This window comes from Cervus elaphus, chromosome 22 (assembly GCF_910594005.1).
Source record: "Cervus elaphus chromosome 22, mCerEla1.1, whole genome shotgun sequence".
In the NCBI taxonomy this organism is placed as follows: domain Eukaryota; kingdom Metazoa; phylum Chordata; class Mammalia; order Artiodactyla; family Cervidae; genus Cervus; species Cervus elaphus.
In genome coordinates, this window is record NC_057836.1 from 52970643 (window position 1) to 52992745 (window position 22103).

The 22103-nt window shown below is 42.8% G+C and overlaps 1 pseudogene; it reads left to right on the plus strand.

Annotated features, from left to right (window-relative positions):
* The first annotated feature begins 17229 nt into the window (after positions 1-17229).
* On the plus strand, positions 17230-18826 carry LOC122680560 (annotated as a pseudogene).
* Positions 18827-22103: the final 3277 nt, after the last annotated feature.

Below are 22103 nucleotides of genomic sequence, written 5' to 3' on the forward strand. Positions count from 1 at the left end.
TAAAGAATCACTGCTTTCATTGTTCTAAGAATCATCTTTTGGGGACTTCCCTAGTGGTCTAATGGTTAAGTATCTGCCTTCCAATGGCAGGGAACATGGGTTCAATCCCTGATCAGGAAACTAAGATCCCACTTGCAACTAAGGTGGCATACTGCAACTATTGAGCCCACACACCACAAGAAGAAGCTCCCACACCACACCTAGAGGAAACCCCCCACCCCCCATACACACACAATGAAGATCCAGTGGATCTTAAATAAAAATAAAACACTATGTGCAATAGCATCTTTTCACCTATTTGATTGGCAAGCACCAAAATTTTAAAAATAAAATCATCTAGTGGGGTTGTTAAGAATAAATATTGCTTAGGCCCCCACCCCTAAGACTCTAAATCACTAACTGTGAGGTGGGGTCCTTGAAATGTGCATTTTCAATAGGCTTGTAGGGGAATTACAGTGCAGATGGCCTGAGAACCACACTTGGAAAAAACACTGCTCTTGGTCCATGAAACCACTCCATCCAAGCTGCCTGAGTACAGTGAGCAGTCTCCCTCTCCTTGGCTTTAATTTGGCTTCGCTCTCTGCCTGGAATGCCCTCCCCTCTTCCTGACCTCTGAGAGAACTTTCGGTCACCTTCCAAATGTAAACTCTTCCCTGTGACTTTTCCTGACCCTTCCCAGGAGGAATTAATTACTCCCCCGTCTGAGTTTCCATAGCACTTGGTACATGCTTCTGCTGAAGCATTTATCACACGATATTATGGCTGTTTCTTTATGTGTCTGTCACACCCTTTAAACTATGAGTATTTTCCTTTTTTCATCTTGCCAGGATCTAGCACAGTGCCTGGGACATAACTCAAGTCAGTAAATGTTTATTGAGTTAAATGAAGCTGTTTGTAGAGTTGGTCATCATATTAGATATCCATCCATCTATGTGTGGCAAGACTACAGACACTGGGATAGGGCACAGGAAGGATCCTAGTGCCAGAGAGGAGAGCCGGCCATAACAATGCCAGGTAGGAGAAATGCCAGCCCTGGGACCAGGGTGAAGGCATGACTCCTCCGGCACCGAGGGCATACAGACAGGTTCAGGTTTTCTTCCCTACATTAGTAGGGACAGGAAAATGCTTCTGATGGTCCTTGAAAGTTAAAAGCAGATATGAAGCAGAAGTCCAAGCTCATGGATAAGGTTGGTGATCATAAAGAATAACTAGATACTTATCAGTTATATTGGGCTACCCTAGTAGCTCAGCTGGTAAAGAATCTGCCTGCGATGCAGGAGGCCTGGATTTGATCCCTGGGTTGGGAAGATCTGCTGGAGGAGGGCATGGCAACCCACTCTAGTATTCTTGCCTGGAAAATCCCTTGGACAGAGAAGGCTGGAGGTATATTAAAAGAACAGAGTCTGAGTCAAAGTTCAGACCTCAATTGAAATCTCCATGAGATACACAGAGAACCTGAACGTTTAACAAGAACCTTAGGATCACTTAGATTTATGAAACACCTGGTTAAACAACTTTAGGAAGTACTCAAAATGGGCAGAAAAGGTTTTTAATGCAAAAGAAAGCCAGTGTCCCCAGACACAGAATGACCTGCTGTGGTAGCACAAAGTCCACATCTGATGTGAAGGGGAAGTCTGAAGTTTGCAAAGCAGTGGCCAAGGGTTTTCACTGGGTTCCAGGAGGCCAGAGACCTTTAGAGTACCTTAATGCGGGCTACACCAGCTGAGAAGTGGCTCTTCCTCTCTAGCCCACCTTTCTTCCTGAAGCCCTGGAGTTGGGTAAGGTGGAGTACATGGTGAGGGACATTATGAAGAGAGAAACTAAAAGTTGAAAAAGGCAGTAGAAATGAAGCCAGCAGAGTAGGCAGAAAAATAAATCAGAAAAAAAAAAAAGAAAAAATAAATAAATAAAATAAATCAGAACACAAGCAAGGGTCAGCTCTGTCTCTCCTAAACTACGATAACACAAAATTATGATTCCAATCATGTTTCAAGCTCTTGAAAGAGGAGGAATGAGAGGTGTCATTACCGGAGTCAGCCAAACTGCAGTCTCAAGGCACAGTCTCCCCAGGCGCCCTTACTTCTCATCCTAGCTGCTGGTTTGCGGCATTCCCCAAACCACCCCAGGTTTAACCATTCACCGGGAAGATTCACAGAACTCACTGAAAGCTATTATACATATGGTCATGATTTACCATAGGGAAGGGTTAGAAGCAACAAAAGGAAAATTCACAAAGGGCAGTGTTTAGGAGGATTCCAAATGCAAAGTTTGTTGTCCTGAGGATGCAGGAACGCCCCCTCCCCCTGGCATTAGTGTGACAATACAGAATATTGCCAACTTGGGGAACCCAGCCTCGGAGTCCAGAGTTTTTATTAGAGCGTCATTACATAGATGTAGTTGGTTGATTGATTGCCCACATTATTGAACTGTCTCTGGTGGCACCTCCCCTTCCACAGAGGTTGGGCTAGAAGAGGCCTGAAGAGGACAGAGGGTCTGCTCTTTGCCTTCTTTGAAATGGAGTTGAAGTTGCAGAATCAAAAGTGGATTTTCCATGAAGCTGTAAGACACTCATCCACACTGCAGAGTCATGGGGTCAATCAAAGAAAAGATTAGAACTAGTGTCGCTTTACTAAAAGTTTAAAATAGAGGTAAAGATATTCAAATACATACACATACTAACTCACCTATATTTCAGTAAAAGCCTCAATTGGGCATCAATCAAAAATCTGTCAATCAATTGCTTTTTGTTTTTTAAAACTGTATTTACTATGTGTCCAACACTGAGATATTAAGCTACTATTTGGGGAATACTATAAACATGAGATAAAATCAAGGATCCCAGACATTACAAGCTTTGGAGGTTTCCTTTATGTTCTTGCAAGTGTAGATACTTCCTGCTTTTTTATGTCCATTCTCAAACCATGACTTGAAGGCCACAGTGAAGGTTTATTATTTCCACTGTCCACTACTCATCCTATGTTTGCTTTAATTTCTCTTCAGATGGCCTGTGTTCCAACCAGGGAGTGACCCAAAACTTTATTCCAGAGGGATCTGAGTTTTCAGGGGCCCCTGGTTATAAAGAATTTCTATAGACCACCCCCCCTAATTTATGCCTGGACAGGGCAGACCTAGGAGTTTCCTCTGAATTTTATTCACATTCCCCTCTGACTATGCTATGTATCAGAACCTTTGATAACCAGGATGGACTATAGCCTATGTTTTCCCCGAAAGTAAAAGCATTAGTCACTCAGTCACATCCAACTCTTTGCAGCACTATGGATTGTAGCCCACCAGACTTCTCTGTCCATGGAATTCTCCAGGCAAGAATACTGGAGTGGATAGCTGTTTCCTTCTCCAGGGGATCTTTCTGGCCCAGGGATCAAACCCAGGTCTCCTGTGTTGCAGGCAGATTCTTTACTGTCTGAACCACCAAGAAAGCCCAACCTGGTGTTAAAAAGAACCTGGAGTGGCAGGGTAGCAGTCTCTGTTGTTTCCTTTCTTCTCCAAGTATTAAAGCCCATATATGAGCATTACCCAAAGTCAAAGGTATGATATAAAATGTAACTGTGAGAAGTAACATTCCCATTTCTCACCTCGGTCTCTGGATCCACATTTTCTGCAAGAGCCTGCACTATCTATCAAACACAAGCAGATATCAGTGTCAGCTCTAAGACAGCACTCCAATCCTTCAAGACACTAAGTTTCAGTTGGCACCATGACTGATTCCTACTTCAGTCATCCCATTGTTTTATAAAGCCAGCTGTTTCCAAAACAGAGTTTAAGATAAGACCGTGAATTTCCATGGGCATCAGCACATTGTCTTCCTCTCCTAACAGGTGAGGTGAGGTTCTTATTGAGAAGCAACATTGAATGAGATACTGTGACAGTGAAAAAGGCATTTGGAATACCTACAGATTATGGTTTTGGCAGTGGCATTAAGGGAAGAGAAGTAAATCCAAATCTTGTGTATTTTAGTAAGGACATATTGCTTCTCTCTCCACAAAGGAAGGAATCAAATGCTATGAACCTACCATCATGTGAATGACTAGACTCCTTGGAGTGTTATCAGTTGGGAAAGTCATGGTTGGTCACTAGAGCTGGCAAGCTGGTGATACTGGGAGAGCCTTGGTGAAGAAGTTCACGTAATGGAGCTAGTATGTCAATTCCTGCCACCATGGCCATTCAACTACTGAGCCCACTGAGCTCAGCTGAGGATAAAGAGCTACTAGCTTTCAAAGAGCGGATCTTATTGATCATCTAAGTACTCCAGGACTTTTTGTGAATATTTACATGAAACTCAGACCTTGTGGACCTATTTTGAGAGCATATCAGATTAGAGTGCACCTGAACACAGCTAAATGCATGATTTTGTGAATCAGAAAACATTGTGCATGGTTCCAATTTCTATACCTATTTCTTAGTTATACACATCAGAAACAAATTTTTAAGGATTTAAAGGGGAAAATTATATTGGGTAGCTTACAAAATCTCTAGGAAAGTCAGAGAACCAAGTTCAGAAGCTACCCATTCAGGGATCATGTTCAAATTATGCCGCAGAGCCTCAGTGGTAAAGACATCATGCCACCAGCAATCGTAGCAGACCCACACTCCCATCACTAGACACTGCTGACAGCCCTGGACCATTGCTGTCCCTAGGAACTTGATGCAGCTGCCAATCACTTTAATGGATGGATCTACAGGGTACTCAATGCTCGTTAGCTTGGTTTTGTGTTTGTTTTATTAAAGGCTTGTCTCCCAACAGCAAAGTGTAGGAGGATGACATAGAGTTTATATCATAAACCAAAGAAGGGAGGAGAAGAGATGGTGAACTTACAGCCATTTTTGGACTCTAAAAGAAATTAGTTTAGCCAATGAGTGGGAGGCCAAAGACAATCTGAAGAAATCTGACTGGTGTTTATATCAAATAGGTCACCAAGAAATGAAAAATACTCTGTCTCCTTCATGGGTTCCAAAGCCCACAGAAGTAAGTGAAATCCAGGATATGTTCAGGGAAACCTGAGAGCTGAAAAAACCATTGCCCAGTTTCCCAGTGGATGGCCTGCGAGAGGAGAGACCTTACATGAGAGGCTTAGGTTCAACATGAAGGTAAAATAGAGCTGACTGAAGGAGGTGAAGCAATGAGAAACGCATCAGGAAAACAGACTCCACCCGTGGCATTTTAAATAGAACCAACTTAACATAGGGAATTGGTAACATAGGTAATGAAAGAGCTAAAAGGCCAAAGGGAGGATGGTGAAGCAACTCAGATATTAGCAAGAGCAGCAAGCTGCCACCATCCCTAGGGCTGAAGGGACCCAGGGAGGATGTGTGTTACCAGGGCCAGAACCTGAAGCCATTGGGTGAGAGTTAGCTCTGTGGCAGGAGCTGTTCTGCAGGAGCTGGGAACCCAGAGGATGGGCTTGAAACCGCAAAATAAGCAAGCAAACACAAGCAGCCAGAGCTGGAAGCCTCTTTGGAAGCAAAAACGAGGAGAAATACTCTGGCTTGTCCTGCCCTCCAGTCTTCTACCAGTACCGCCCATTGGTCAAATCTACTTGAAAGCCAGTTGTCAAGGGAACCTGGAAAATGTAGTTGCCTGCAATGCAGATGGCATAAGCTCTTCAGGGATCCCACCAAAAGGTACAGGAGTCCACACAATACAAACCCCTGAGCTCCAGGCTCGGGCAGTGCTAACACTGCAGGCCTCGGAAGGTCACAGCCAGGCAGGTGTTCAGTCTCTCCTAGGCTTTATGGCTGGAACGTGAGGCATTATTATAGATGCACTCATATTACTCCTAATGATTATTTTATAGCCATGGCTAAAACAGCAACGCAATGCTACTGCAACCATGAAGTGACCATACTGAGTTCTGGGCTGACGTGGTTGAGGGTCAGCAAGGTAGATAAAAGTGTCTTTCGTTAGGATATGTGGGTTTCTGAGAAGCCATACCAGGCAAATACTCCTGTCTGATACCATCCTTAGGCTTGCTGAGACGTGTTCCCTGCAAGTTGACCTTCAGTAAAGTAGAACTCACATAATATGTATGCATGAAATGAAAAGTGAAACTGTTAGTCACTCAGTCGAGTCCAACTCTTTGTGACCCTATGGACTGTAGCCCTCCAGGCTCCTCTGTCCATGGGATTCTCCAGGCAAGAATACTGGAGTGGGTAGCCATTCCCTTCCCCAGGGGATCTTCCCGACCCAGGGATCAAACCCAGTTTCCTGCACTGCAGGCAGATTCTTTACTGCTTGAGCTACATGTACATGTACTGATGCTCGTTTTCACCAGTTCTCAAACCTGTCCTCTGATGGACTTAAGGAGGGGTTAGTGGCTCCACCCTTCAGGCAGCCAGTGTTCCAAGAACAGGTCTACAGCTGGGGGATGAAAGTAACAGTGGATTGTCTGTTGCTCAAGCCCATTTGGCTAAGAGAAAACTCATCTTCTTGAAGCAATCTTTAAGATTCTCACACAAATTTGCCTTGCTTTTTTTCTGGGGCAAGATCCTCCAAGATTACTTGGGCAAAGATGATGTACTAGATGCCTGGCATTTTGAGAGGAAAAAAAGGAAAGCATCTATTGGAGAACTTCTGTACACCACATCCAGCCTTGGTGGTGGTTTAGTCACTAAGTTGTGTCCAACTCTTGAGACCCCGTGGATGTAGCCCACCAGACTCCTCTGTCCATGGGATTTTCCAGGCAAGAATACTGGAGTGGGTTGCCATTTCCCTTCTCCAGAGGATCTTCCTGACCCAGGAATCAAACCCAGGTCTCCTGCATTGCAGGCAGATTCTTGACCATCTGAGCTACAATAAAAGCCCACATTCAGCCTTGGAACCTTTCCAGTGTACCATGTCATCGGTTTATACAACCCCCCATGTGGTAGTGATGGAGAAGGAAATGGCAACCCACTCCAGTATTCTTGCCTAGAGAATCCCATGAACAGAGGAGCCTCGTGGGCTGCTGTCCATAGGGTCTCACAGAGTTGGACACGACTGAAGCGATTTAGCATGCATGCATGCATGCATTGGAGAAAGAACTGGAAACCCACTCCAGTGTTCTTGCCTGGAGAATCTCAGGGACAGAGGAGCCGGGTGGGCTGCCGTCTATGGGGCACACAGAGTCGGACACGACTGAAACGACCTAGCAGCAGCAGGAGCATGTGGTAGTGGTGATTCTCCAATTCATAGATGAGGAAACTGAAGCTCAGGTGAGCAAGGCAGATTCCTAAAGACGTAAAACTAACGAGTGGAGAGCCAAGGCCATCCTCCCAGAAGACGTTTGAGAAGCCCCCTCAGGAGGAATGAGGGGAGGCAGGGGACACTCGGGGTCTAGTTGCCCAAAGTGGGGGCACCAAATTCCCTAAGACTGACTCACATGTGATTTGCTTGGGATTCATGGAGATTGCAAGGGAAAAGTAGGTTGGGATTCATGACACTGAATTGACAGAGGATCCTGGACCTTTGTCTAGCATTGGTTGTTTTCAAAATGCTTCCTGTATCTGCTTTGGATTATCAGTGACCCCCCAGTGTAGACTAAACAATTTAAATGTTTCGGTGAATTACACAACACAACTTACTTAGTGTGATGGATTTACCAGGGTTCCCCATTACTCACCTGATCTGAGAGAGGCGGGAAAGCCAAAGAGGGAACCCCCGCGTTTGCACTGACTTTCCAGCCAGGATACCATATACCCCTTCTGCCCCTTCTCTGCGGCCCGCTCACAGCTGACTCAGCTTCAGTGCTGTCTCCCCCAGCGTCTGATGGGCTCCAAATCCAGACAAGACATCTTACCACCTGGGAGGGCATTTCAGGATCTCAGCTTTTAAGAGTTGAAGTTGAATGCCATGCGGCTGGTTAGCCCAGCTCAAGTTCACCACTTTCCACTCCACACATTCATTTATTTGATAAAAGAATGCTTTGCCAAGGGGGATGAATGTGGGAAAAGGTTAGTTAGGGAGTTTGGGATGGACATGTACACACTGCTACATTTAAAATAGATAACCTTCCCTGGTGGCTCAGTCAGTAAAGAATCTGCCTGCAATGCGGAAGACCTGGGTTCGATCTCTGGGTTACAAAGATTCCCTGGAGGAGAGCATGGCAACCCACTCCAGTATTCTTGCCTGGAGAATCTCCATGGACAGAGGAGCCTGGTGGGCTATAGTCCCAGTCCGAGTCGGACACAACTGAGCGACTAAGCACAAAGACCTATCGCATAGTACATGGAACTCTGCTCAATGTTAAGTGGCAGCCTGGATGGGAGGGGAGCATGGGAGATAGGATACGTGTGTATGCATGGCTGAGTCCCTTCACTGTCTGCCTGAAGCTACCACCACATTGTTAATCAGATATACATCAACACAAAATGAAAAGTTTAAACAGCACTGTTAATTCTAATAATATATAAGCATTTACAGACACTGGCATATATTATCTAATCAAATAAACTTTTTTTAAAAAGAGTCACCATAGAGCTTCCTCTCTTTTTCTTTCTTTCTCCCTCTCCTTCTCTCCTTCCTTTTTCCCCTCCTTTCCTCCTTCTTCCTCCCCCTCCACGAAATAAATAAATAAATAAGTGAAATGGATAACCAACAAGGACCTACCATGTAGCACAAGGAATTCTGCTCAATGTTCTGTGGCAGCCTGGATGGGAGGGGAGTTCAGGAGAGAATGGATATATATGGCTAAATCCTTTTACTGTCCACTTGAAATTATCACAACATTGTTAATCAGCTACACTCCAATACAAAATTAAAAGTTAAAAAAAAATAAAGCATGAGACAGCCTGTCACTGAGGGATGCATCAGTATGCTGGACTTCCTGACAGGCCTACTCTGGCAGTCTCCTGCCTCGAGGACTTGGTTCTATCTCCTTTCAGATAGTTTGTCCCATTTGTCTCAAGTCAAGCTATTATATTATCCTATGAGAAAGGTTGAGCTTCCCCGGTGACTCAGATGATAATGAATCTGCCTGTAATGTAGGAGACCCCGGTTCAATCCCTGGGTCAGGAAGATCCCCTGGAGAAGAAAATAGCTACCTTCTCCAGTATTCTTGCCTGGAGAATCCCATGGACAGAGGAACCTGGCAGGCTACAGTCCAGGGGTTGCAAAGAGTCAGACATGACTGAATAACTCACACACAAACACACACACACACACACACACACACACACACACACACGAAGGGTTTGGGCAGGGATGAAGGGGTGGGTGGGGGATTGTGGGGGGAAGGAGAGACAGGCCTCGCTCTTTGGGTCCCTAGAGAAGCCTGGTTCTTTCCTGTTATCTATCTCGTCCATCCAGTCCCATAACCTAGGTCCTTTGAGAGGATGTCCTTTTTCCTGTCTCTTCACTAAACAAACTGGGATTCTCTCTGGCATTTGCTCCTGAGGGCTTTGTCTGCTGCCCTGCCTTTATTATGCATCCTCTCTCATCTCGTCCTTCTTCCTGCCTCGGATTTTCCCCCTCCTCCATCCCCAGGCTCACTTTTCCTGCCTCTACTCTTTCCAGTGCCTGACTTCTCAGGCTATTGTCCCAGGAATTCAGGCACCCTCCCACCATTATTTTCTCTACAAATAATCTTGGCATTACCTGCAACTACATGTGGCACTGGTCTAGGTTTTTCCCTCACCTAGACAATGCCATTTTCCTTGCACATTCCTGGCTCCACCACCCACATCTGCATTGCAAAGCAATAGTCATTGATCCCAACCACACTAATAAAATACTTAAGACTGTACTTTTAAATTTGACAAAGCAGTTTTAGCTAATGATGACTAGTTTTTCAGGGGACAATCTATTCTTTCCTAGAAAGAACACTGTTAAATAAACACAATACATCAGAAATACTATTGCAAATATGTGTATATAAAATGTTTTGACATATTTTACATGTGTAAGTGTCTAACAAGTTTTTCCTCACCATCAAAAACCGGCCTGATCTCTTGAGGAAACTTCCCTGACATAGTCCTGATCTTATTTACTATATACATGGGCAAATCAATTAAAAGAAAAATTTATGTTGTCCAGAGTCAAAAGCCAAAAGGAAAAATATACTTCAGAGTGAGAAAGAAGCAGAAAACTACAAAGTCGAACAGAATTCTGGGACAACCTTAAGAGTGATGGAGCAGAAGAAGGAAGAGAAAGCTGCAGCGTAATAAATTGATTTTTGTAGAGTTCTCACTAAGCCAGAGGAACTCTGCTACAATCAGTTCATTTAGGCACCACAAAACTCAAACCACAACTAAAGCTACTCTAAGGAAAGGTAGGAACCATAAAGCATGTTTTAGAGCTGGAAGGGGCTTTCACAATCAGTTATCCAGACAATTAGACTGAAAAAGATAGACTCCATAAAGTCGTTGTCAAGTGTACTGGATAATAATAGAACGCTACCTAACGTTTATTCTTTAATTATTATTGTAGAAAGAATACTTAACATGAGATCTACCCTCTTAATAAATGTATCTGTGTACATTGTATTATTGGGTGCAATGTTGTACAACAGATCAGTCATCTGGTCGACTGAAGGTTTATGCCTGTTACTTAGGAACTCTCCACACCCACCTCTTTTCAAGACCTGACAAGGCATGATTCCCCACATTAAGTGTTTTTCATGTGTGTGCGTGCATGTGTGTGCGTGTGTGTGTGTGTGTGTGCTCTGTTGCGTCTGACTCTTTGCGACCCCATGAATTGTAGCCTGCCAGGCTCTTCTGTCCATGGAATTTTCTAGGCAAAATTACTGGAGGGAGTTGCCATTTCCTACACCAGGGGGATCTTCCTGACCCAGGCTTCGAAACCAACTCTCCCACCTCTCCTGCATTGGCAGGCAGAGTCTTCACCACTGAGACACCTGAAAAGCCAAGTGTTTTCTATGCATTATTTTATTTCATCTCACAGTAATTCTGTAAGGTAGGTATTACTATTAGCCACAATTTCCAAGCAATGAAATTGACACTCAAAGAGATTAAGTAACTCGTTTAAATCTTTCCAGGAAGAAAGCAGCAGGGCCAGTGTTTAAACAGAAGCAGCCTGACTGCACAGACCTCTTAATGTCGATGCCATTTAATCATTCCAAGGGTCTGGTCAATTCAAACCTCTGGTTAAACTACACAGATAATGAAAAAAGGTACATTTAGGAAGGACTTTTTGGGTCTCTACTTTCTGGATGAATGATGCCTACATTAGTTCAAATACGTTGTGCTACTGTACCAAACAATCCCCAAGTCTCTATGAAGTCAGGAATGAATTTGGTGGGGCTTTCCTGGTTGCTCAGATGATAAAAGAATCTGCTCACAAAGTGGGAGACCCAGGTTTAATCCCTGGGTCAGGAAGATCCTCTGGAGAAGGGAATGACTACCCACTCTAGTATTCTTGCATGGAGAATTTCAAGGACACAGGAGCCTGGCAGGCTACAGTCCATGGGATCTCAAAGAATTGGACATGACTGAGCATCTAACACACACACACACACACAATGAATTTGGTATCACATGATCTTCACACAGGACTCAGACTGGCAGACCCTCACCATCTGAAATAGTGTTGGTCATTATGGCTGGAGAATAGGGAGATGGTGACTTATGCACTGGCCTTACAAGCTTTTACTTGAAGATGATGGCTCAGTGGTAAAGAATCTGCCTGCCAAAGCAGGAGATGCAGGAGACAGGGATTCACTTCCTGGGTGGGGAAGATGCCCTGGAAGAGGAAATGGCAACCCAACTCCAATATTCTTACCTGAATAATCCCATGGACAGAAGAACCTGGTGGGTTACAGACCATGGGATCGCAGAGACACAACTGAGCAACTGAGCACCCACACACCATGTTCATCAATTCTGCTCACATTTCTTTGGCTGAAGCAAGTTCAGTTCAGTTCAGTTCAGTCACTCAGTCATGTCCGACTCTTTGTGACCCCATGAATCGCAGCACGTCAGGCCTCCCTGTCCATCACCAACTCCCGGAGTCCACCCAAACCCATGCCCATCAAGTCGGTGATGCCATCCAGCCATCTCATCCTCTGTCATCCCCTTCTCCTCCTGCCCCCAATCCCTCCCAGCATCAGGGTCTTTTCCAATGAGTCAACACTTCACATGAGGTGGCCAAAGTACTGGAGTTTCAGCTTCAGCGTCAGTCCTTCCAGTGAACACCCAGGGCTGATTTCCTTTAGGATGGACTGGTTGGATCTCCTTGCAGTCCAAGGGACCTCAAGAGCCTTCTCCAACACCACCGTTCAAAAGCATCAATTTTTCGGCGCTCAGCTTTCCTCACAGTCCAACTCTCACATCCATACATGACCACTGGAAAAACCATAGCCTTGACTAGATGGACCTTTGTTGGCAAAGTAATGTCTCTGCTTTTTAATATGCTATCTAGGTTGGTCATAACTTTCCTCCCAAGGAGTAAGTGTCTTTTAATTTCATGGCTGCAGTCACCATCTGCAGTGATTTTGGAGCCCAAAAACATAAAGTCTCACTGTTTCCACTGTCTCCCCATCTATTTCCCATGAGCTGATGGGACCAGATGCCATGATCTTAGTTTTCTGAATGTTAAGCTTTAAGCCAACTTTTTCACTCTCCTCTTTCACTTTCATCAAGAGGCTTTTTAGTTCCTCTTCACTTTCTGTCATAAGGGTGGTGTCATCTGCATATCTGAGGTTATTGATATTTCTCCCGGCAATCTTGATACCAGCTTGTGCTTCATCCAGCCTAGCGTTTCTCATGATGTACTCTGCATATAAGTTAAATAAGCAGGGTGACAATATACAGCCCTGACGTGGCCACATATAATTTAAAGATGTGGATTAATGCAGTCTAACTATAAGGACTGATTGCTCTTATATGGCACAAGAGCACTGCCTGGAAATATTGAGGCATATTCCTAATGACTACCATAGTACCAAATTCATGAAACTGCCCTGTGAACTTACTTCACTCTTATTGTGTTAACCAGTCTTGATGCTGTAATTTAAATTTGTTGGTGTACTTTGAATTTATTTGTGTATGTCATGAACAAGTTTAATTCCAAATTATTTACAACCACCACTGCTCTTCTAGAATACTAACCATATTTTCCCTCAAGCACAAAACTACATAGGTAACATTTCATACCAGAGTAATAAAAATAAGATTTGAATAAAACCAAATAAAATCTATATTCCAATTATAATCATCCTCCATATCTATAGGTTCCACATCCATGGATTAACTCAACTGCAGATCAAAAAAATTTCCCCCAAAATTCCAGAAATTTCCAAAAAGCAAAACTTGAATTTGCCACACATAGGCAACTATTTACATAGCAATTTAAATTGAACTTATAACTATTTATATAGTATTTATATTTTATTAGGTATTATAAGTAATCTAAAGATGATTTAAAGTGTATGAGGATTATATGTAGATTGTATGCAAATACTATGCCATTTTATACAAGGGACTTGAGCATCTGTAGATTTTAGTGGGGAAAATAGGGGTCCTGAAGCCATCCCCCACAGACACCAAAGGGTGACTAGAATAAACAGAAAATTTGAGAATTTATGACATGAGATAATATGTGCAAAAATTCTAAACATACTGCCTGGCAAAATAAGCACTCAATAATTGTTAGCTTCCTTAAACATATCAGACTTCAGTTAATTTTTCTTCAGGAGATACATCTACTTCAGTATCCATCAAAGACTCCTGAAGGCTCAATGCTTCTGGCTCTAAGGTTGATTACAAGACGCCAGCGCCATCCTCAGTCACTCAGTCATGTCTGACTCTGCAACCCCATGAACTATAGCCCTCTAAGCTCCTCTGTCCAAGGAATTTCCAGGCAAGAATACTGAAATGGGTTGCCATTTCCTACTCCAGACTAGACACTGGGCATACTAATAAATTAAAAGATAAAAAGGAATGATCTTGAGCAATGTTGTCCCAAAGCTCTTATTCTCAAAGGGAGAAAATGCTGAAGAGGAGTTAGATCTCTGGGCCACATTATTTTCACTTGAGCTCGATCTCCTAAACCATAGCTCTTTCTAATTATCCAGAACAGTTTTCAAGTGTTTCTGACACATGCTGGTTATCATCACCACCCTCTTTGACATGCAATTACATTTAGTGCAGATGGCTGGAGGTAAAAGCAGGTGGAGAACAATAGAGGTTATTTTCACAGGAAAGAAGAGCAAAGTTATACTTGGCACAATGGAATTTTCCTATTAACTGCTGGAAAGAGAAATATGGGTGTTCACAGGCAAAACAGAAAACTCTGCATAAAACTGAACCATGGAAATCAGAAACGTAGATCTTGAGGGAAACCCATGGTATGAGAGCAATTCTCTCTGAGAATTTGGAAAACAAACAAGGGCAGTGCCAATCGCATAATTCTGCTCATCCTTTTTCTGATTAAACCCGGGGTCAAAGGAATGCCAGTCTACTAGAAGAAAAAGAGTGGGTTTTTTTTACTGCTCTCACTCATGAAGAAGATACAGTGGTGATGGAAGAGCTCCCCAACTTTCCTCTACCTTACTTGACCCCAAATATGAATACCTCCAACTGAAACCTTGCTTCTTCATTTTGCAATATGAAGAAGTGCTTGCTGGGGGAACTTTCTAGCCGGATACCCTTGAATGCACTTCCTGATGAAGTGGGAGATGTGCCAGCTGCCACTACAGATGCTGAAAGCCCTGGGAACAAGTAAAGCTGATTGTAATAATATGTTGCATGAGGCTGAAGGCGCTATGGTGGTGGAGAGCCCCAGTTCAGGGGTAGGCACCTTCCAGCTAAACAAAGGCCAAGGCAAAATTTGGCCCTTTACTCTAACAAAACTATTATGATATCTTGCTAGTATATTACATGGCACATGAGGGCTGCAGAATATCCCTCAAAAAGAAAAAAAAAGATAGTAGCATCAGGGGAAGCTGAAAGTTTCTTGTTCCTAGAGATGCTGATTGGCAATATAAACTATATAGCTGTGATTTCAGAAACATGGAGAAGTCTCTCAACCAAGAAATATATTACTTTATTACTTGCAAATTCTTTAATTTCCACTTTTACAGATGCATTTCTTCAATCTGTTTTGTTCTTTTGTTTAAAAAAATCAGGCTGTAGTAAATTAGCATCAAATCATTTATACCTCTTATGAATTAATTCATGTATCAGAATCTTATCCCAGAGATTCATCAACATCTTCTAGTAACAAAATGGGAGGAGAAAGAAAAGTAAAAGGATGTTCCGTGTCTGAGGGGAAATTTATAGCATAAGGAATAGATCACTTTAGACTTTAAAAAAAAAAAACCTCTCAGAGGTTGAGAGGCAGGTTTCTGGAAATAAGACAGGAAGAAGAAAACAGATGAGGAAGGCAAAAGCAAGCATATTAAATTTTATTCCTTCACTTGAATGTTTTTGTTTCAATAAATTGATTAATTGAGCCATTTGTAAAAATGGAATTTTTGATGGTTAAGGTATCCTTCAGTTCAAAGATGAAGTACTAAAAGCTAGCATTGTTTTACGCCTTTCATTGTTTGTAACTGTGTTTTCACTGCTTAAAAAACCACCAGGAATATGGCAGATGATAAACTTTTTCATGAATGAATAAGTGAATGAACGAATAAAGCTAAAACTTCAAATCTAAATAAATAGTATTTCCTTCAAACTTATCACCTGGAAGACTGTGTACTTATTCCGATCATCTCCTTATTGACCCAGACATATTTAGACACCATTCTGAGAATTGCCAAAGCAAATGACAAAGTCATTTTAAAATCATCAGTGGAATCAAGTCATCTCCCTCTGGTGAAATAATCAGTTTTGCTTTTTTTTTTTAGCTTTGTTATAAGTACAACAGCAGATGAGTTTCCAAGTTGGTTCTATTTTTCAATCAAAAATGAGACATAAGTCTATGAAAAAGTTAGGCTGACTTTCTTGTGAGGAAAAAGCAAATCTAAAAGGGAGCCCCGATCACTCCAAGAAAGTTCTGAGCAATGGTGGCTTTGTTGGCCCAATTGGCTAGCCCTCCCACCTGGCTCCTTTGAAAGATAAGACTTATTTAAGACCTATATTTTGATCTAATTGCTATTAAACAAGCAAATGAGAAAATAAAAATTGTATTCAAGCCTGGTGGGCTACAGTCCAATGGGTCGCAAAGAGGTGGACATGACTGAGCAACTAAGCCCAGCATAATGATTATATGTACACAGTAAGGACTCCCGCATAGACATCTCCAACTCTGACCTATCTCCTAAGCGCTAAGATTTACATTTTCAACCATCTATTCGACCCCACGTGTGTGCTAAGTCACTTCAGTTGTGTCTGACTCTTTGTGACCCCACGGACTGTGGCCTGCCAGGCTCCTCTGTCCATGGGATTCTCCAGGCAAGAATACTGGAGTGGGTTGCCATTTCCTTCTCCAATTAGACCCCACACTTGCATGTATGATACCTATGTCAAACTCAACATGTCTTAAAAAAAAAATGGTTTGCATTCCTTAGTATTTCCTATCTGTTTTTGCCTATTAGTCTAATCTCCTCATCTAGTATGACTTTTCAAAAATGTGAATCAGCCCATGTGAACCCTCCATGACCTGCCATCACCTTAAAATTTAAATCTTGTTGCCATGGGGTACAGTCCCCTGACCTAGCCTCTGTGTCATCTCAGCTCCAATAAGTCTACACTTTACTCACTCTCCTCCAGCCCCTCTGCCCCACCTGCTTTTCCTAGAACCACTCAGCTCATCATAGACTCAGCCCCTTACACTTTCTCTTCCTTATGCCTAAAATTCCCTTCCCACACCTTCACATGTCTGATTCCTTCTCACGATCAGGACCCTGTTCAGTGTCATATTCTGAGAAAGATACATTCTAATCTATCTAGAAGTTCCCCACTCAAGTCACTCTGATCCCCAACTGTGTTTTATTTTATTCATAGGACTAATCATATCTGAAATTATTACTTTATTGTTTGTTTATTGTCAATTCCCCTACATCTAGAATGTCAGGGACATGAGGGTAGAAATTTTGCTTAACTTGTTCACTGTAAGAGTTCAGAACAGCACTTGGCACATAGCCTTTGACTATGTGGATCACAACAAACTATGGAAAATTCTTAAAGAGATGAGAGTACCAGACCACCTTACCTGCCTCCTGAGAAACCTGTATGCAGATCAAGAAGCAACAGATAGCCCTGAAGAGGAAGGTGGGCTCTGAGTTCTGGCATGGTCTCCGCTGGTTGAGGGAGAGTAACTCTTGCTACTGCATCATGGGGTCTGTGGGGACCCTCGACTTCGACATTTATGGCGGTCCTTTCTTCATCATCAAGGATCAGGACTGCAAGTCTCATCTTTTGGTACTTGAGGCCCTCAAATCTCGTATAATGGCAGCAAAGCCTGTAGCAAATACAATGAAAACATCACTTGGACCAAATGGGCTTGATAAGATGATGGTGAATAAGCATGGAGACATGACTATAACCAATGATAGTGTCACCCTGTTAAGCATGATGGATGTTGACCATCAGATCACCAACCTGATGGCTGAACTGTCCAAATCACAGGATGATGAGATTGGAGATGGAACCACAGGAGTGGTTGTCATGTTGAAAATGGCTGAGCAGCTGCTGGACCTCCACATTCACCCAATCAGGATCACCAATGGCCAGGAGCAGGCCGCCTGCATCATTATTGAGCACCTGGACAAGATCAGCGACAGTGTCCTTGTCGACATGAAGAACACTGAGCCCCTGATCCAGACAGCGAAGACCACGCTGGGCTCCAAAGTAATGAACAGCTATCACTGACAAACGGCTGAGATCACCGTGCACTGTCCGCACTGTGGCCGACATGCAGCACAGGGACATTGACTTCCAGCTCATCAAGGTAGAAGGCAAGGTGGGTGAGTGGCTGAAGGACACCAAGCTAATCAAGGGCTTGATTGTGGACAAGGACTTCAGTCACCCGCAGATGCCCAAGCAAGTGGAAGATGCTAAGGTTGCAATCCTCACATGTTCATTTGAGCCACCGAAACCAAAGATGAAGCATAAGCTGGATGTGACATCTGTGGCAGATTTTAAAGCCCTTCAGAAGTGTGAAATGGAGAAGCTTGAAGAGATGACCCAGCACATTAAAGAAACTGGTGCTAACCTAGTTATTTGCCATTGGGGCTTTGATGATGAAGCTAATCATTTACTTCTCCAGAATAACCTGCCGGCGGTTCACTAGGTTGGAGGATCTGAAATTGAGTTGATCCCATTGCCACAGGTGGCCACATCACCCCTAGGTTCTCAGAGCTCACTGCTGAGAAGCTGGGCTTTGCAGGTCTTGTGAAAGAGATCTCGTTTGGGACCACCAAAGACAAGATGCTGGTCATCGAGCAGTGTAAGAACTCCAGAGCCATCACCGTTTTCATCAGAGGAGGAAATAAGATGATCATAGAGGAGGCCAAGCGTTCCCGTCATGATGCTCTGCGTGTCATCGGCAACCTCATCCCGGACAACCGCATGGTGTATTGCCAGGGTGCTACAGAGATGGCCTGCGCCCTGATGGTCAGCCAGGAGGCCGGCCCTGGAGCAGTACGCCATGCACGCCTTTGCCGAGGGACTGGTGGCCATCCCCATGGAGCCCGCGGAGAACAGCGGCATGAACCCCATCCAGACCATGACTGAGTTCCGGGCCAGACACGTGAAGGAGGTGAACCCCGCCCTCGGGATCCAATGATATGAAACATTATATGATATGAAACATCAAAATGTCATAGAAATCTTGATCGGCAAAAAGCAGCTGATCTCTCTTGTAACACAAATGGTTAGAATGACTTTGAAGATTGACGACATCCGTAAGCCTGGAGAATCTGAACAGTAAAGACGAAATTTAGAATAAAATGAGGAGTAAGATCCACTACTGTGACTAAATAAACGGGTGTCTTATGCTGCACCTACAGCTATTTACTGTTACCCTGTATCAGACACTGGGACAACAGTAGCTGTTTGGTAACCATAGTTTCACCTGTTCAAAGACATGAAATTATAGAGGTATGATCTCACAAGGTTTTGTATTTGTTGTATTAAAGGGAACACTTTAAACAACCTTTATATTCTGCTCAAGTTAACAAACATTCACTATAACATTCATCAAATGCCTTAATTGAAAGGGTTTGAGTTGATTTTTTTTTAATAAGATGTAGAACCTGTTTTTAACAGCTTTAAATGTTCAGTTTGTTCTTAAGATTTAGTCTAACATTGAGGAATATGGGCTTGGTCCTATTAAATTTATTTAAATACTGACAAAAAAAGAAAGAAGTAGCAGTTAGAACGGCATATGCAACAATAGACTAGTTCCAAATTGGGAAAGGAGTACGTCAAGGCTGTATATTGTCACCCTGCTTATTTAACTGATATGCAGAGTACATCACGCAAAATGCCAGACTGGATGAAGCACAAGCTAGAACCAAGATTGCAGGCAGAAATATCAATAACCTCAGATATGCAGAGGACACCACCTTTATGGCAGAAAGTAAAGAACTAAGGAGCCTTTTGATGCAAGTGAAAGAGATGAGTGAAAAAGCTGGCTTAAAGTTTAACATTCAGAAAACTAAGATCATGGCATCCAGTCCCATCGCTTTATGGCAAATAGATGGAGAAACAATGGAAACAGTGACAGACTTTATTTTCTTGGGCTCCAAAATCACTGCAGATGGTGACTTCAGCCGTGAAATTAAAAGACACTTGATCCTTAGAAGAAAAGCTATGGCAAACCTAGACAGCATATTAAAAAGCAGAGACATTAGTTTACCAATAAAGTTCTGTCTAGTCAAAGCTATGTTTTTTCCAGTGGTCATGTATGAATGTGAGAGTTGAACCATAAAGAAAGATGTGAAGTGAAAGTCACTCAGTCATGTCTGACTCTTTGTGACCCCATGGACTGTAGCCCTGTCCTCTGTCCTTGGAATTCTCCAGGCAAAAACACAGGAGTGGGTTGCCATTTCCTTCTCCAGGAGATCTTCCTGACCCAGGAATCGAACCCAGGTCTCCCGTATTGCAGGCAGACTCTTTACTGACTGAGCCCATAAAGAAAGTCGAGTGCTGAAGAATTGATGCTTTTGAACTGTGGTGTTGGAGAAGACTCTTGAGCATCCCTTGGACTGAAAGGAGATCAAACCAGTCAATCCTAAAGGAAACCAACCCTGAATATTCATTGGAAGGACTGATGCTGAAGCTGAAACTCCAAAACTTAGGCCACCTTATGGGAAGAGCTGACTCATTGGAAAAGACTCTGATGCTGGGAAAGATTGAAGGTGGGAGGAGAAGGGGATGACAGAGGATGAGATGGCTGGATGGCATCACTGACTTGATGGACATGAGTCTGAGCAAGCTCCGGAAGTTGATGATGGACAGGGAAGCCAGGCGTGCTGCAGTTCATGGGATCGCAAACAGTCGGGTATGACTGAGTGACTGAACTTACTGACTAGCACATAATAGGCATACTACTTGGAATGAATGAATGAATGTTCAATAAACCATACAAATTGTATGGTAGTTCTGAGAAAGGTTTATGACCAGACTGCACTCTTCTGAAAGTAAAGAACTGCTCATGGAGCCAGTAGCTATCAGCTTTGTAAGCAAATGTTTAGATTTAGAACTAATGCATCCATACAGGCTTGCCTAGGCTAACAGTTGTATAGTCTGGCATTAGCTAGCAAATCAAGTATGTATCATTTCACACTATATTCAGAATCTTTGAGTACTGGATAAAATACTTTCTTAGACAAGTAGACTATGACCTTAAATAACTATGTATATCTATCTATCTATCTATCTATCTGTATCTATATATCTATAGATATATAATTACCAACCAGCCCTGACAAGGTGCAAAAAACAACCAAAGCTGGAATTGAATGGCTTTCCTTCTTTGCTCTCTCTCTCTCTCTCCTTTTAAAGTGTAGAGCTTTTTGGAAAAGAAACATTATATGAATTCAAAGCATTATCTTATCAAATCCCCATAATTATTTTAACCATGTGGCATAATCTGTGCACAGCCAGTGATTAAGCTGTGCCACAATTAAAACAATATCATGAAACTAATTACAAAGAGCTAGACAGACTGTGCTATCTTTCTGCTTGGTGTCCAAATGTTATATAGAAGAATGTAATTCAACTCTGCAGATACCATCAAAATCTTCCAACATACTTTTAAATCCCTGGCTGTCTAAGGGGTGGGTGGCGTCAGGGAAGAATGGGGAATGACAAAAAAGCAGGAAACAGTCCTGAATGACGTGCCAGCTTTTAGATAAGCCTTTCATCATGAGAGGAGAAAATAATTTAAAAAGGATTCCTACAGAAATATTTTTTCCCTCTTCATAAAAACTGTGTAATCAGAAAGCCAGATAGTTTGGCCAGAAGCTATCTAGAAGTCAGAAAGACCTGGCTGCTACATTCCCATTCAGACTAAAGTTACAATTATTTTCCTAGTCAGAGCAGGTGAGGGGAAAAAGCAGGAATCCAAGGGACAATGTTAAATTCATCACTTCACAGAGTTTTTCACACAAGGCCAATGGCATGAGTAAAATGCTTTACACGTACACATCCCTCTGTTAACAAATGGTCTAAGTGCTGTTTTCATTCATATTATCTTTATTCTTATTCTGAACTAATGCTAGGAGATGCAGCCTATAACTCCATGGGCTAAATGGCTAAAGGAAAATCACCAATGTGAAAAATCTGGTCAATAACTAGCACGTGGCTACAAAATAACCCAAATTGTTGTTTTTTTTTTTAACCTCAGTTCAAGGCCACCTGACAAAACCATACAAATGGAATCGCTCTGTGGGGTTATTCAAAAAAATGGGAGAATAAAATTCGGTAGAAGGTAAGTGTCAGGGCTTACTTTAGATCAGCTTGTCCTGGACCTACAGCATCTGCACTGTTTGGAAACCAGTTAGAAATGCAACTTCCAGAATCCTAACCCAGACCTCCTCACAGAGAAGTTCTGGAGGTGGGGGCCAGAAGTCTGGATCTTAACAAGGCCTCCTGATGATTCTCAAACCTGATCAAGCTTAAAAGTCACTGCTTTTTAAAAAAAATTTTTGTTGTGTTCAGCCACTCAGTCACATCTGACTCTTTGCAACCCCATCGACTGC